Raw genomic sequence first — 18,569 nt, 5'->3', positions numbered from 1 at the left:
TTGTTCCCATAAGGAATAAGGTGAAAACTGATTTGCATATGTCTGGGCCCAAACTGGAATGGTATGGTGAGAACAAAAATGATGGAACGCCGGAACCACAGCCAAACTTCAGAAAAGACTCCAACGCATCCAGAACGCCTCCACACGAATCATCCTGGACATCCCCCGACACAGCCACATCTCCGGCCACCTGAGAGACGTACACTGGCTCCCCGTCAGCAAGAGGATCACGTTCAGACTCCTCACCCACGCACACAAGGCCCTCCAACACCTGGGCCCCAAAGTACCTCAACAACCGCCTGACCTTCTACACTCCCACCCGCCAGCTATGATCAACCAGCCTCGCCCTCGCCGCCATTCCACGCATCCGCAGAGCCACCACCGGAGGAAGATCCTTCTCCTACCTGGCAGCCAAGACATGGAACTCCCTCCCCATCCACCTCTGGCTAACCCAGGACCATCACTTCTTCAGGAAGCAACTCAAGACCTGGCTTTTCGAGCAATAAAGTACCCCTCTCCCCCAGCGCCTTGAGACCCCTCTGGGTGAGTAGCGCGCTATACAAATGCCTTGATTGAGTGATTGATTCTTCTCGTATTTAAAACATAGATGCACTCTTTTTTTCCTTGTGGGCACCCCTTAAACAAGAGGAGGCACGCCTGTTATATTGCCTACAAGGTCTAGAGAGGTTTTTACCGATGTGATCCCTTTTTATTGAGAAAAAATGCAATTTAAACCTACCTAAAGTTTAAACTTTTGTAGAAAGTTAATTATCATGGCAATTATACTTCAGAATGGTTAGCCAATCAGAAATGGAAACTCTCCCAAGAAGGGGTCATAAACAAAGAGAGAGAAAGTTCCAGATAATACTTGGGATGGGTAAGCCAGTCAAAAATATTTCTGCATATGTTGAAGTCTGTGTCTACCATACATGCATCTACCACACTGCCTGTTCCGAGACCGATGATGATGGAAAGAAACCATGTCTCATAGAGACTATCTGATCCATCTGAATAGCGCTTAAGGTCATTGCACTCCTAATATGAGGAGCATGAGTTTTGTCTCTTATCCTGCCCAGCTTCAAGGGTGTGGGCAGGATAGTTATGCAACTGCCATCCCTGATGTAGGGCTAGCATTAATGCACCATTCACCATGTCGAGCCCTGCATGTTTTCTATGGTATCTCACCGGTGGGTTTGGGCTTCGCCGCCTTTGACCAAGTGAAATCTGGGGGCATTCTCTCTATTGGGGACGTACAAGCCCTTGTACAAATACAGTGACCGTGCAGCACCCTCAAAGTACCACACAAGAAAACACATTTCAAAATAAAATTGCCACATTCTCAAAACTATTACAGTTTGATTTAAGTGTAATGGGATCAACTATTCCCTCAAAGAGATCCATTAACGTCTGATAAAGTATTAGAATTGTGAGAACAGTTTTAGGCTGCTCACTAGTTTATAATCCTCCAAAGTAAGTATATCATAATGGAAATGCTGAAAGATCCCCAAAAGAGCTGTTGTTAGGCGTGCACCACAGCAAGCATTTTTATTCAGTGCTTGTCTTTACATCTTTGGTAGCTCTTGATCCATGTCAATCAGCGAGCTGCATCTAAAACAAACAGTCACTGGCAAACATCAATTAGTTGAACGCCGAGCTTAATTTCCTAAGAGCTTTGTGTGAGCAACAGAAACAAATAGCCCTGATTTAATGAACCATTGCAGACCACAGCTTAGACATGTGAAATTTGCAAAAATGAAAAAGATCATTCATATTAATATCTTGCTAGAGTTTAATAATTCATGTAGAGCGTTTTAGTGGATTTGTGTTTTCTTTATGATTTATTTGAAGGATGGTGTTTTGAAAGAAAACCAAAGAGGGATTTTTGAACACTCATCTTCCCTAATCTCTTAAGTAAACAAAGGGAAGACAGAGATAGATACAAAGCGAAATAAGCCTTTGTATACAATGCATTCATACAGCAGCTATCTTGTTTGATGAAGAGTCAGGGAGACAAGATGATCTAACATATACTCTTTTTACCCCTCCTCTTTGTGTTACTGGAATGCATACCCATCACAAATAGATGTAGGCCATGGATCTGCCAGATCTGCATCTACATATACCTCTAACATTAGCAAGATCCTAAGAGTGACCTTGGGGGCTGGTCGTAAAAGTCACAACACATCAGCATGTGCTTCAACAGGAGTATAAAGTAATAATGTTTTATACATCATCTCATACATTTTTAATAATTTCATAGAACATTAAAAAAGTTAATACGGATTCAACTATGTCTTTCTGACAGTTCATAGTTTGTTACTTATTGTGTTGTCATGAAGTGTAGAGTCAATAACATGAATATCTATTTGCTCAGCATGGGCTAAATGATTGCAGAGCTGTGACTGCTCTGCCTCACACACTGTAAAGTTCTCGCCTTCCAATTAAAGCTATAACATCCCCCAACCACTCTAAGAATGGGTAAAAGCTATAAGTTATAGGTCTTCTCGTCATAAATTGTCTTCTGTCAAGACAAACCCTCTCTTACAATAAGCACTGCTCCAAGATGAGGACAAGAGAGCAGGAGGGAAAAAGGGGATGAGACGAGGAACAAACACTGTACTGGAGCGCTTTTATTGAGAAGGAATGCATTAGAATCACCCTGGCTGAAGTCTTCTCTGGCTACCAGTGGATAACTCAAGAATAAAGCTATGAATAACACAGGAGATTACTACTGAAGACTATGGGGTATATTTACAATACCTTGGCATTGGGCCGTGCCACAAGCCTTCTAGCGGCCCTATGTCAAAAGAAAAGGGCAGGAATGTGCCGTATCTACAAGATATGTCCCATTCCTGTCCTTTCTATGAGTGCCCGTGCACAAACAGCAGCCCAGAGCCAACGCAGGCACCCTTTCACCATGGTGCAAGGGTGCATGTGTTGTTGGCATGATTGTTTTTGTGCATTAACGGACACCTTCCTGCATAAAAACAATAAAAGGAGGCATTTTCTTCTTTCAATGTGTGCTGCAGAGTGGAAAGAGGAAATTTCTCCTCGTTATGCCTGTTTAGGGAAGGTGTTAGTTTTGGCGCTGCCCCAGTTTTATGCTTTGCTGTAAATCTGGGGCTGTGTCACAAACCCTGGGTGCTGCATGGGAACACCCACAACAACACCCATGGCACGCCCCTTTCATTAAGAGTTAGGCATTGCCTTACCCCATATTTACAAGGCCATGAAAAGCTATGCAGGGTGGCTTTGTGGTGTATTGTAAACTATGGGCCAGCACACTGCGCCACCGGCGCGTCACTTTGCTCCGGCAGCATAAAATTGCAACAGGGGTATTGTAAATATGCCCCGACCAGTAGCAATACTTGTCCAGCTTGGTGAAGGCAAGGCAAAACACAGCTAGCAGGAGGTCTCCCCAAAATCATGCACAAAAACAAATGGAAAACCCGGGATACCACAAAAAGAGCCTGAACCAGGGCTAAGAAAAAATAACAAATGTTTGGGTACAGAGCGAAACTGGAACAAACAATCAGGGAAACAATGAAAAGTTTCCAGGTAAAGTGAGTTCCTCACAATATCTACAGTACTGACTCCCCTGCCTCTCTCAATCCATCACTGGAGCTTCCTGTGACCCCTAGACTGTTGACCACCTCCCATGTGTGCCTTCCAAATCTCTGTTTGTTAGGGCCGCCATGATTGTTTTCTTCAGTGAATCAAAGAACATTGGCTAATGCTGTGTTGTGTCCGGGGAATGTGCAAAGTGTTTGAATTCTTTATATGTAAGTGCAACATTCCTCTAGTGCCGCAAATCCTGGTATGCGGAGAGTTCATTTATTATCCAAGCCACGATTGTATGAGAATTATATATGGAGGGCAGGGATCGATTAAGTGATTAATAACACAGTAGGGTGAGATGAAGGGAGCAAGCACACTCAGGGGTTAATCTAAAATCAAACCTATGCAAATTATTTCTTCCTGTCACCATAATCCTTCTACAGATTAATATTTCACGGTCTCCCAGTAATCGGGACCCAGAGTGGAACTCCCCACACAAGGGCAGAGGGTCTGCTTAGCTTTGGTAGTCTTATAGTAATAAGCACAGACCATATGGGGGGTCAAACATACATTTACCTTTTAGCGCCCAAAAACTGATCTTAAGACCGAATTGTGTCATTAAAAATTCCTAGGGGCAGATTTACAAGAAAGTGACACATCTGTGAAGACGCGTCACTTTCCCTGCGCCACTTTGAGAAACCCTTGCGACACTATGGATGCGTCGTATTTACAATATGGCGCACCATGGCACAAGGATTGACAGATGCGTCGATAATTCTGATGCAACTGTTGATGCAAAAGTCATGCATTGCTGGAGTTGTATTGCAAGCACGACGCAACTCCAGCAATGCAGGGGGAGGCCTATCCTCATTGTGCTGCGTCACTCCTTAAGCCTACCATAAGTAGGCGTAAGAATTTGATGCAGTGGCGTCCTAGAAGTGGCGCAGTGAAATCTTCTATGAGGATTTTTTGCGTTGAAACGCCCACCCTGCATACATTATACCTGACGCAGGTATAATGTGATGCTGGGCTTTACAACGTGACGCATCTTCCTAGATGCATCACTTTGTAAATGGGCTGCATTTTTACGCTGCTGCTGCTTCACAAAAAAGTGATGCAACTGCGGAGCAAAAACAACGCAAGGGGCCTGTAAATTTGCCCCTTACACTGTATAATGCTATTTAGTGTGTACCTCTTACATACCAAAATTCCTAAAAGCCATATTTCGAACATGAGGCTCTGAATCTAATAATAAATCATTACAAGATTATTATTAGTGAAGCAAATGTCCAGTTTATAAAAGGATTTCTGCAAGTCTGATGTGGTAGGATCCCATTTCTACATTTATTGCATTGACTTCAGATTAGTACTTCCATAAATATCTATTTAAATGTTTGAATTAGTAGACTGAAACACAGTTCCAGGAATTACATTTTAAAAAAGAAAACATTTGCAGTTCCTACTCAAAATTGTGTACGCCAAAAAACAGTTTAAAATAAACAACAAAAAACAAGTTTAGATCTTGGCGAAAACATGTTGTTTCTGCAAGTTCATACAATTCAGGAGGCGACATGCTGAACACATTCCTCTAACCAGATCATGCCATACAGCCGCCCTAGATGAAATCAGCTTCTTTTAAATACTTTGACAACCCTGGCGAATCAAGAGAATATAAAAGTCCAAATGCAATGTTCCTATAGTCAGACAAATGGTTTATACCTTGTACTTCTGCTTTTAATTTCATCAGGTATTACACCTGTGGGCTTTTTTATGTTTATCCAGATCAGTATTTTTGTAAATTGCTTGCCCACACTTATTGCACCTAGAAGTGCAAATGTTTTAATCACTTTCACCTCAATACCAAAATAGTTTTCTTCAAACTTTTTAAAGGTGAAACGGTGTTGCCTTGTATTGTAGCAATCTCGTTCTCTTCCCTGTCGTTGAGAATCGTATTAGCTTCTTTATTAAGAACAAACTATCGGTTTTTTACTGCTTTGCTTTCCAAATTAGAAGTGATCTTTGCCAGTGAACAAGACGTCTTTACATCTCTTTTCCGACGAGTTTCATATACGCAAATTGGACATCTTTAGAATTTAACCAAACTGCTCTTTCAATCTGTATGGCAAATCAGTGTTCTTTGCAACTTTTGCTTGGAGGCAAACTGGCGCTTCCATACTTAGCAATAAAGTTGCTTAAAGTCAGACCCTGCAGACAGCAAATGGCTTCCTCAACTACCCAGTGTGGATGTGGTAGGTGATTTGGAGATTTCAGAATCCTTCTTCACTTAACGTTTGTGCGTTACTTGTGTACTTAATTACTCCTTCAGGGCCTTATTTAAGACAAAGAAACGCAGCGCAGTGCCATGAGCAATTTGGCTGCGCTGCGGTAATTTCGAAGCAAAGGGATGCGTCATATCTACGATATGACAGATCCCTTTGCTCTCCCCTGCGCTGGCGCACAATTAGCTGCCATGCGCGAACACAGGCACCCTTGCACCATGGTGCACGGGTACCTGCGTCTTAAGGATGAATGTTTTTGTGCAGGAAAAGACACCTTTCTGCACAAAAACAATCACAAGAGGTGATTTCCTCTTCTTATGTGTGCTGCATAATGCAGCACACATAGAAAGAGGGAAAAAAAGAGGAGAAATAAAAACATTTCTCCTCGTTGCTCCTCCCTTCGCCTCCCCTAGGGTGGCGTAGCATTCTCACTCATTTCCAAGTTTATGATTTAACGTAAAAATGAAAATGCGGCGGAAGCCATGGGTGTTGCATGGGAATAACCACAACAACAGCCATAGCACGCCCCTTTCACGCAAAGTGTTGCACTTAAAGGGGCCATATTTACAAGGACACGAAAAGCCATGCATCCTTGTAAATACGGAGCAACAGGTTGCGCCACGAGTGCGTCACAAAAAGTGATGCAGCAGTGGCTCAAGGGGCTTTTAAATAAGCCCCTCAATGATTTGCCACGTTAATTCGCTGTGTGGTGAATGTAGAATTGTGAGAGGCAAAGATACTATGGGGCCTATTTACAAGCCCCTTTCACCGCCGGCGTGTCACTGTTTATATAGGAAAAAGTGATGCACAGGCAGCACTAGGGTTTTGTAAATATGCCCCCATAGGTTTTACTTGTTCTGGTTTTTTTTTGCAGAAATAGAGCACCTTTTCTGTTGCGGAGTGTCCACTGCGGACAGAGTGGTTTTGCGAACAACTTGCCGGACTTGCAAACTGTACTTTCTTCTTCAATGGGGTCATTTCATGTAGTTATTGTGAAATACTCCTTTAAATATTCCTTTTTTTTGCTGTCACACTTAATGGACAGTTTTTTTGAGGGGGAAACAGTATCTTTGCAGGTGTTTTGCTGGAATGGAGGCGTTTCTTCTAAGGTCTTTTGAATTCATAAGTGGTTCTTGGTGTTTCATAGATCAACTTCTTGCTTTGATAATAGAATATTTTCCGTATCATTTCAACACATTTCTTCATACTTTTCATTTTGTGTACTCTTTTCACATGATAGTCGATACCCCATCTAGAATTCTATTATTTTGCATACAGACTGGGAAGAAGTGTAGAATTTTTCTTTGGTAGTTCCAATACTTTGGGAAGTTCTACATACGATGTACTGCCAGATGTATCTTCTTTAACAGGTTCGGTAGGTAGGGCCTCAAACTAAGCATGGGCGAATTTTGCGAATCTCGCGTTCGCGAATTTTGCGGATTTGCGAACTCGCAATCTGCAAAATCCGCGAATTCTCACGAATTTGCGGATTTTTTTTTGTGTTCGCGCGGGTTTCTGCCAGTTTGCGAGGGTTTTGTACAATTTCGCAAAACGCGAACTTACCTGTCGGGTCGCAAGTTTCGCGAACTTGTTGTTTCTACGTGTCCAGCCTGTTTGGGACACTCTTCTTCATCACTGCCACTCTCTGTCACCGCTGCCACTCTCTGACTACTCATGCCACCCTCTGGCCCACCCATGCCACCCTCTGTTTCATCACAGCACCCTCTGGTTGTCCAGTCAGTGTACATTATTGTGGCAACGCAAGCACACCTTCCCTGCCTCAAGTGACCTGAATTAATTTGGGGCTGATTAATGTGTCACAGAATATTTTTTTAGCTGGCACCTGCTTCCTTAGTGCTTCCTGATTAGTGATCTTTTGCACTTGCTAAGTGCTTTCATTGTTGCAAAATTAGTTACAACACCTGCCCTGCCCCAACTGACAATAATGAATTAGGGGCTGATTAATGGATTTGAACTTCCAGCCTGGCTCCTGCTTGTCTCCCTTAGCTGTAATTCAGGACCTTTGTGGCATATGTGTAACTATTCTGAGGTTCAGAGCAGGGTCACATAATAGTTGCAACTGGCAACTGAACTCTGGAGGGGCCCCTCAGGAAGCACTACAGGAAATGGCTACTAATGATGAGCCTGAACTTTTGAACCTGGTAAGTAGTTTCAGTTTTGCTAAGATCGTATTTCTGCAATTTTGCGCTTATTTGCGGGGCGCGAAGTTGTACTGGGAAGCCGCGAACTCACGCAAACAGTGCGAGCAAGCCATAAAATCCGCTGCTCGCGGATTTGCGGATTTTGCGGGAGATTTGCGAATCTCGCGGATTGCGAATTTACCGAAAATCCGCAAAATCCGCGAGCGAAACGGATTTTCCGCCCATGCTTACCTCAAACCCTCTGCCTGAGGAGATGAAGGTAACTGTTCTATTGTAGCTTCTTGTACTTGCATTCTGTCTGTTCAGAAGTTCTGCTTCTCTCACTGTTCCTGTCTGGGATGCTGACAGTATTATTATGCTGAAACACTGCGTTTGGGTTAGGTTCGATGGGCTTTTGAATAAATGACTTATAATACATCTGACTTTGCATGCTGTTTTCATTTGGTGATGTACCATTCACGCTGGACCTGGAAAGGCAGTAAAACTGCTTTTGAGAAAATTACATTTGTTAATCCTCTAAACAGACTGCCCCTAACAGGCATGCCAATCATGGTGTTTGCACCAGGTACTCAGATGCATAACTAGCTGTGTACACCATCATATCGCCATGCCACAGTCACTGGCAGAAAGGTAACAGGTGACAAGAGAATTCTATGCCATTTGTATTAGGTATTATTGATTGCACCCAAAAGCTATTTGCACCATAGGAATGCTGGCTGGCCCATAGAGAAACACTGACAAGCAATCTAAAATATTAATTTTGCTATTTCCGAGTAGGGACCGACAAGAGCAATGATTAAACTACTATGTTTAATAACGCCCTACTTAATGGTGAATTTGGGTGGATTTTTAAAAAATATGAAGGAATATTTTTGTTTTGAAATTTACTTTTTCCTTGCATCAGTCTCCAACTGTAGTCCACTTGGTGCTCAAGGCCTGATGCGGTGTGAAAGCTGCTCACAGGGTTTTTGCTCCTCTGACAGGAAGGTCAGTTGGGCTGGGGCCCCCTATCACAGACAAATACTAGCTGACACCCGGGCAATCCCCAACTTTTATTCCCCCCAGTCAGACAGTCACAAATCTGAGTTGGCGGGAAACTACTCTCGGAACTGGCTCAGAGTGTCCACAGAGGACGGGCCTCTCATTTCCCTGGCCACACCTTTGGTTGGGCATACATGCTTTGCACAAGTGGAGAAGGGTTTCTCCATCTTGAATTTAGGCAGGAAGGGGCACTGAGGGATTGTTTGCAGCATAGCACATTGGGCATGCTACATAAATCGCTAGGCTAACCGTTCAGAACTTTTACGCCATTAGTTAGGGAGGAGCCAGAAGTCGTCCCGAGTCACTGGTTTTACGAGCACTACTTCCGCCTGCCCATTCTAGGCATAAGTAGGTTGAGCTAAGTGCCTTAACAACTGTTTATATACCATGGTTTATTGGTTTAGGCACCAAAAGCATTGGTTAATGTAACAAAATTGCTTTATTATTTTCGTTTCATATTTAAAAGGCTAAAACCAATTTTGTGAACATGTGCTTTAAATGAATTGCTACAAGAAGGTGTGCATATGCTAAATAAGAGCACACACGCCCGTTTGCACTAACCCACACGTCAAGAAAAGACATGTGTCAACTGTGAAAGCCCAGCAGCATGTACAAATCAACAAAAGACTTGTGTCAACTGTCAAAGCCCAGCAGCATGTTTTTTTTATCATACGCCCGTGCACCTTGTGTGCACATTCTACATGTGAGCAGACTTGCAGCTACAGTATTTAAGCCGCTTTTCACAACGGCAATGAGCTTAGCTTCTTCAATTCAGAAGCACTTACCGATCTTCGTGTCTCCCGTTGGCTTCTGAGATTCCGGCTCCTGTCGGTGCGTCAGTTGAAATCCTCCTGACGCTCCCCCGTAGACTTCCTGGATTTCAGTGTTCCTGATCTCGGCCATGTTACCGTCAATGCTGTAAAAGAAAAGCAACAGATTTGCGCATATCCTTTTAGGGTGAAATTAAACCCTGTGGTGGTACAAATGAACCATTTGATAGTGCTTGAGACTTTTTTTCTGTTTTTCTGTTGATTCTTCGAGTTTAAGTTTTTGGACAAAACCTTTATCGCATCTGGGCTTCCCAACGACGTAAAAAAACAAGCATTTGCAATGCAATAGGTCTCGCAGTAGTGAAAGTTTGAGCTATTGGCGTTGCTAATATTAATGCAACGCCAATAGCTCAAACTTTCAGTAATGCCAGTGCTTCAAAACTAAAGCAAAAGATAAAAACATTTTATTTCCCTGTCTTTACTTTTGAAACAATTGCCCACCTGCGCTTTAGCCTAAGATGTTGAAAGCTAAATGGTGGGTTGATTGCCTGCGCTCCATAGATTATAGGCAATGAGTTATAAAAACGCTATTCACCAACAATCACTCACTAGAGGGAGTCGAGGCCCTGCACAATCAATCTAGACAAATCCTGAGTTGGGTTAGTGACCCAGGCTTAATGAAACAACCTACACTGAGTTATCTCGCTTCACAGATGAGCGTCCTTCTGTCCCATGGGCCATGACAACTTTACCAACTTCAAATTAAAGAACGCTTTATAAACCTTAAAAGGTGGGCAAACTACAAGTAATCATTTGTCATCCCTACAATACCCTTCAGGGTGAACATGCACTTTACAAATAAACGTTTTGCTGTGTTACTTTTCCTTATGCCGAGGTGGATGCTGGATTCAGCTACTTATTTGGCAAAAAGTCACTGAAAACTAATCTGAATTAGGCTGAAATAAATCTAAGCCTGATATTTTTTGGGAAATGGTGGACACCTATGCTTGCTGGATCAGAGCAGAGAGTAATCTAGAAGGGAATGGCTGTCTGACAAGTGTGGGTCAAGATATCATATCATATATAAGCAACACCTGTTGCGAGCCTGGAAATATATTCCGTATTGTGAGGCTTGTTTTGCACCTACCACATGTAAAATTCTATACATGACAGCTGGCGACCTCTGTGATCACAAAAGCTCAAAGTGTTTGAAGATACCTCACATCGTATGTTGCTCCATGTGTGCACCTTGTCAGTTTAAGGGAGTAGTGTGTGGACTCTTATCAGTGAGAAGGCAAGTGAACTAGTGCTCTCATTAGGGTTGACACATGACTAGTAGTTACCGGTCTGTCTGACATTTTTATAACAATAAAGGTAATATAAAATTTAAAAAACGTTAAAATCATCAATATTGGGATATCCCCCCTTTGAAATATCAGATAATAGCGACACATGCAAAATAGAAACCAGCGTAAAGCATTTTAGAGCTATATAAATTATAAATATTATGGTAGAGGTTTAATTTACAGGTTAAAAGGGAATACTGAAGAATCTCACAAGATATTTTTTACGTATCATTTCCTGGTTCTACCAGAAACGCCAGCAGGGCCGGCTCTAGGCATGTGCAAGCTGTGCACCTGCACAGGGCCACCAAACCCCTGGGGCCACCACGCCAATATATATCCTTAATATATTAATCCTCCGAGGATGGATACATATTTGCGTGGTGGCCCCTGGCAGAGATTTGGCGGCCTCCAGCTCTGTTCCACTTCTAAACTCCCTGACCCCCTCCCCTCTTTACTGGCCTGCGCGCTCCGCCCCGCCCGGACTCCCTCTTCCGGGCCCCCTACCTACGCTCCCTGCCCAGGGCCACCATGAGCCTAGAGCCGGCCCTGACGCTAGCATGTTTATTTTTCTGAGAAAAGAGCCACCCCAAAGTCCGTCTCTAACCCGCAGTCTCTCACCAGGTGTTGTGATATGTGAGATTGTGCTTCTGCGTCAACTGCCTACAGCTTCCTCTGACCTGCCTGGACACGACACAGGCAGAACTCGACTCAATATACCACTGACTGTAGGGATGGCAGAGTTCACGTTTAGAAGCCATTTGTGCTTGCTGCCATTCCAATTAAAGTAGATGTTTAAAAAAGCATTTATGTCCTACTGACGATGAGAGCGGCTGTCACAGACCTACTACAAACTTCAGGCTCTTATTATTTATAGCACAGTATTAGTGAGGCTGCATGTTGTTGATTTTAACATTATGCAGAACAGCCGCGTTTATATATTTATGGCACCACATTTGCGAGGCTCGCACGCTTCTGGGGCCAGCAACCCCCCAGCCTATATGATGAGCTGAGGTGGGGAGACAAACAAAGTGCGAGCCTACAAGCCGATCAGGCTTCCTCTCAGTAGCATTTCCAACCCATACCCTCACCAGCATAATTCTCGCAAGAAGAAACGTAGTTGTCAGGAAACATTAAAAAAAGCTGCTTCAGCACGCCTCATACCTAAAACTAGGTCCCGCTGAAGTACACTGCCACCACAGACATTTAATAACCCACAGCCCCCACCTACCTGTACCGTATGAGCTTCACAGAGTCGCCAGCTCCAAATCCGATCCCGGAGGCATTATGGAGGAGTATCTCGCCGCACAGGCAAATCAGGGGAAGCCGCTGGTCTTGCGCCGCCCAGGAGCTGCGGAACAGCCGTAGGACAGCGGCAGGAGGTCTTCATGGGTGTAATGGGAGCAGCGTCAGCACAAGCGCTGCTCCCCAGGTGGCAATCCGGGATCTGGGTGCGACAGGATTCCCAGCAGAGACAGCATCATGGGACAAATAAGGAAGTAGTCCATACACAAATAGATAAGGCCGAGCAGCGGAACAAAACTCTAGTTGGTCAGTGCTGCCAAAGGGAAGCAAAATGGAAGGGCTGCATTGGACCGCAAGTCAACCATAGGCCCGCTAACAAAATAAATGCCACAGTTAACGAATGGCAAGCGGCAGGAGAAACTACCGGCAAGAAACGGAGTTTCACCCAAGTATACAGATTACGTGATGCCTCGTAGAAGAAGCGCATGCGCTGCCTATGCAAGACCTAAACACGTACTATCTGTAAAAGAAGGACATTATTAAACTAATGGCTCAACAAGGGAATAAACAATAAACATTGCTTTAGAAGTGACAATTGTGGATCTCGCATATATAAACGTTACAGCTAACTTAGCTGCAGTTATAATTGACACTTTGTCTTGGTCTTATGCAGAAACCTGTGTATTTTATTTCTGGTCTGGTGGCTCAGTGGACTAAAGCAGCCACTGCAGGTGCCTGTGTTTGATCTCATGGTCATAAGTTCAAATCCCAGCGGGTCCACTCAGCCTTTCATCGATTTGAGGTCGTTATAATGAGTACCATTGAGTTGGGTTACAATAAACATCTGTTATTCAGCACCAGGATAACTACGGGTAATCGTGCACTTTACAAATACACCTGTTAAATGTGAATCATATTAGGTCTGCTGTGCCTTGTTGGTAATTACATATTTTTCCCTTAATATTGCTTACGACAATTATAATCACAAGTGAACAGGTCTTCAATAGTTGTAATCATCCGCTTCTCTTTCCTCGTTTACAGTATTATTAGCAGTTACCCTTGTGCAGAGACAATATTGCTATTCCTTAGGATAGCACAACTATTTAAACAAAGTGATGAACCTAACTATATTAGCTATGTCATATGTCAAAAGATGTACGTTTAGGACAATAGGTAGTATATAAAGTAGTCAGTATTGTTGTTGCATTACAGTTGAGAAAACTGCAGGTCCAGCCATGTTACAAGGAAAAACCCGAATATACCCGCAGTCCACCCAACATAGCAACCTATGTATGGATCCCAGCAGGTTAACACAGAACGAAGGAACCAAGGAGGTTGCTGGTATCTTCTTGTCTTTTTTTTCAGTCATCCCCAACCCCTTTTGCCCGAGGCTTTGTCAATGGGCGGTGTTACTCTGATCATTGACTACTCGTTAGTCCTCCTGGATATTTGGGACTTCTCTTCATTGTCACTGAAGAACTACCTGGAGTTAAGGTAAGTGGATTACCATTGACAACAAGCTCATGCCAGCCATAAAGGTGGCATCCCCAGCACACTCTTCAGAACACTTTCTGGACCTGATGAAGAAAAGAAGAAAACTGAACCTGCTTTCTGTGACCGGAGCAAAGTTCTGAAGGAATGGACCTGTTCTCCCTCCTGTACACAGGACAAAGAAGTAGACTCTATGAGTTATAAGGCTGACCTGTTCAAGCTACAGGGACACAACAAGCTATAAGAGGCCTTATCCTACAACTGTCCAGATGACCAGTTTCAACTAGACCTTCCCTGAAGCCTGCTGTTGGCCTGTGTTGGTATGAGTATTGACCCCCAAGTGTTGTTCCTGAAGTCCTGTGAGTATTTGCTGTGTCTGTCTGGGCTTCTCCGACCAGCCCTAAAAACCTCGGACATAGAAATGTTTTCAGCTTCAAGACCTTCGGAGGGCCAGGACAAACCTGTCAAGCCGATCCGGCCAAGATACATTGCTGCTGGGCAGATTCCGGTTTCTCCCGCTCGAAGATTTTCCAAAGCAGCAAATCCAGTTCAGCTGGACCTCACGGAGAAGGAATCTGATCTCTTTGGCTGCAGCCTACTGCCTTGCTCCGCTTAAGATGTTTGAATTTTATTTTATGGACTAAATCCTAAGGTAAAACATCCAACTGGGTTGAACTTAGTTTCTGTATCTGCCCTGCACTCCATTACAGTCAGCCTCAAATCACACATAGATCCTGGTCTGCCGTGACCAGTTTACTGCAGTTGGTACTTAAAGCTTTTTGGTGTAATTTTTATTTAAAAACTTGAGATTTAATTTCTCTGATTCCACTTCTTAGACTTTTGTCCTTTTGGTGTTATTTTGTTTATTAAAATAGTCTCTATTTTTCTAAATTGGTGTGGGATATTTATTGTGTTGTGGTTTGCCTTAATTATTGTTCTGGTACTGCATAAATACTTTACATATTGCACTAAACTAACCCTTGGTGCTCTGGGATGTAGCTACTAGGAGGTTGAGCTTAGGTTAATTTAGTGACTTTATTGGTTCACACTGATAAGGACTGTGATTATTACTTGAGGTGGGTAGTCACCCTTTCAGCTTATTACCCAATTTCCTCCAACCCTATATAGAAAGGGACTAACTAACAATTCAATGACAACAGGTATGTTGTTAGTTAATTGCCTGAAAAAGATACAAACCCTCACACACAGACGGTTGACAAGCTTTCCCACAGGGTCACTCCTCACCCTGGAAGCAAGACAAGGGCTAGCCTTGTTTGGGCTCTCTAATACCTTTCCTCAATGTAATATTGTTGAAACTTTTTTAGTAAATCACCTGTCAAGGGTTTTGAAGTAATAACATTGTGTAATGGTGGGTGTTGTATTTTTTATACCCCTACATTCACAGGATTAAACAAGAATTCAATGGGATGATTATAAACCTATTTATAATCCTAAACAGGTCGACATGATTCTGCTTAAGACTCAGTTCTAGATAAGATCATTAGCCGTTCCTCAGGACCAGGTCCTCTCAGAGATCTTCGACTATGTTCACAGAGAAGGATTTGTTCCTTCGTGAACTCTGTTCCATGTCCTAAGTAAGAGCAAAATATATCATTCAATCCAGAACTTCCAGCCTCTGTTATTTTTCTTACCTTTCCGAATGCAGATGAATTTATTATTATCCCCTTTCAAAAGTGAACTTGTGCTCATGATATCTTGTGTTCATGTCTCAGCTTTCTACAGAGTTTGATTTTATCATTTCCAGCATTACCAAATATGCCTTTTAATTATTTTCCTTGTGTAGCTGTCTGCCTATATGTTCTTTACGTCCAAACAGTTCCTTTCCAAGTAGTCAAACTCTGTAACATGAAAGCCCTGTTTTACTCTCCTGTGGTCAAATGCCTAGTTTTCTCTTCAACCTTCACCCCCACAGTGTAAACTAAGTTGTAGATTCTTAACATGCTCGAAATTTTCGATTTAAAGACATCCCCATTCAGAACAAATTCCATTTTATTGATTCAGATGCACACCCGTTTTACGGTTAGCAAAATCTATGTCTAATTCGTAACTCACACTCCAATTAATGCATAAATCTATATTCTTTCAAAATAACACTTACCAAACATTATCTAGCACTTAGATATAGGGTGACCACCTGGCATGGAGGCAATTCAGGGCAGGACTGTGAACATTCAGAACCGAAATTCAGGGTAAAAGGTGAATTTTAGGGATACATCAAGGGAGTGGCCATGTACCACTACTTTATCAACGCATTTATTTAAAAAAATATATACTGCACTATTTATTCACTGTGTTCTGTATGAGATTGCCTCTAGGTCCATCCAAACGGTCTAGCTCCATTGAGATGGACCATTATCGTCTTGTTCAGTAGTAAATTGATTGGGTGTGGCCTAGACACCATCCTGTAGAGACGCATTCTGTGGCATTTCCCTAGCCCTGGCATAAAATCCTGCACAAATCTGCCCCAAAATGGAGGCATCACAGTCAAAATTTACCCCCACCTCAGTGCATGGATGCAGCTGTGGGGCTTGAAAGCATAAAAAACCCCTTCAGCTTGCCACCTCCAGTGGAGATCGAGTCAGACCTGCTGCACATGTGAGGCTGAGGCCTATAACCAAATAGAGATAAAGCTGGGAATGTATATGCTGCTGATGGGGGCTTGCTGGGTGCTCTAAGACCACTGTGAGAACCTGCCCGAGACTTAGGTGGGTCTGAGGTCGGCAGTAGTAAAGGGTGCTGCTTTGCGGCCTGGAGGCCGGCCTCTGCCGAGTAAGGAGGAGCTATGCCATTGCCACACCAGGACCAGGAGGTGTGAGGACAAACAGTGAGAGCCGCAGCCTGTTCTGCGCCGCAGCTGAAGAGGAGACAGGCAGAGCCCACTGCCGCCGAGAGCCAACAAAAAAGTTGCCGGAGGTAGGCCCCGAGCGCTGTCGTCCTGGAGGACTGAGGAGGCCCCCGTAGACTAAAGACTGACTGTAAGGAACAATCCTTTGCCATCTGTTCCGGCTGCTGTAAGACCTAGGGGAGAGAGGGAGGCCCCCGACGACCAAAGCAATAGCTGGGGAAGCCCCAGAAGACACACAAGAGACATATAAGGCCACACACAGAATCCTAACACGGGGACTGGGAGGCGTGAGCACCATCCACGCAAAGGACAGCAGGCCTCAAGGCTGGAGATGTATTGGCCCGGACCCCACAGAGGTGGCCGGCATGGTGAGTGGACCCAAGGGGGTGATGGCACATTGACAAATATACTAGACCGATGCCCTCACAGGGTCGACGTACGAACAGAGTGAGGGGACAGATGAACCACCTTGTCGCATGTGCTCAGAGTAGTCTGGGAGATAAGAACCTCACTGAAACCTAAAGTGGATGAGCTGGCCATCAACTTGTGGCATCACGGAACGAGTGACACAAGTGGAACAACCAGCTGCAGGCACCGCAAAGGACCTCCGCGCCACCACCAAAGCAACAAATGATCTACTACGCCGCATGAAGGCTCTGGTGGTGGCCCAGGTGGATGATGCAGAAAGGACATTTCGCAGGAACAATTTACGTCTAGTGGGGCTCCCAGAGCGTGCCGAGGGTGACTGCCTAGAACTTTACCTTGAGAAGCAGATCCCGGAACAGTGGCAACCAAAGGAGTTGTTGCACTTTTTCTCGATTAAGCGAGCCCACAGGATGCCTTTGGGCCCCCTGCCGCCGGAGGCTCCCCTGAGAACTATCATAATCAGCCTGCTTAATTACAGAGATGTAATACTACAGGCAGCAAGAAAGACTGGTAACCTACCCATCAAAGAAGCATGCATCATGTTATTCCCAGCATATGTACAACATGTACAAAAGCTCCGATGGCCCTTTGAAGCGGTGAAGCATTGATGTAGAGAACACAACATGAAGTACATGATGTTCTATCGGGTTACATTAAAAATCCAACATGAGGGAAAAATTTACTTCTTCCTGGAACCGACCCATGCCTGGGATTGGCTGTACACAAATAATGTCACCACAGACATGGAATATTGCCAGTCGACACGGAGCAGCACCCACTCGATGAACATTGAGTCACCTCCTGTCAAACATATTGTTATTGACAACACTGGCAGACTGCCTTCAGTTACGGCACACATTTGGAGCTTGCATAATGATAACACCACGCCTACCTATTTGAGAAGGACCTGTTTATTGCAGTGGGACCTAAACCTGTGCACAACGCAAATCATCCGAACAGGTCAGCGCACATGCTCATGTTATTTACCTGTTAAACGATTTTGCCTATCACCAAATGGTATGCTGTTTTCTCTTCTTGGATGTTTAGGTTTGTACTGTTTACAATGTTCTCCTTTATGCAGTCGGTGGCTCATCCGTATCTACAGGCCATACACATGGACATTACATCCAGCTGCAAGGTAAAAACATGGACATCTCCCAGGGGTGCCCATTTGCGGACCATGTCGGTGTTACATATTGTTAGAGGCAGACACAGGCGGGATGGCACTGCATGAGGGAGGCTGGGACACACACAACATCTGGGCACAGTGTATATGCATACACTAACTCGTAATCAATGGACAAAGCAAAACTATTAACATGGCATATTAGGGGCCTTAACCACTATAACAAGAGAAACACCTTCCGTCTCCTCGCCCACGCACACAA

General features: G+C 43.9%; 1 pseudogene; it reads right to left on the bottom strand.

The window, feature by feature from the left end:
• Nucleotides 1-5,258: 5,258 nt before the first annotated feature.
• On the bottom strand, nt 5,259-9,943 carry LOC147698508 (zinc finger protein 800-like; annotated as a pseudogene).
• Between the last annotated feature and the right edge of the window lie 8,626 nt (nt 9,944-18,569).

This window comes from Lissotriton vulgaris, chromosome 8, assembly GCF_964263255.1.
Source record: "Lissotriton vulgaris chromosome 8, aLisVul1.2, whole genome shotgun sequence".
NCBI classification, from domain to species: Eukaryota; Metazoa; Chordata; class Amphibia; order Caudata; family Salamandridae; genus Lissotriton; species Lissotriton vulgaris.
The sequence above is the reverse complement of the archived record's forward strand: the minus strand, read 5'-3'. Positions and strand labels throughout refer to the sequence as shown.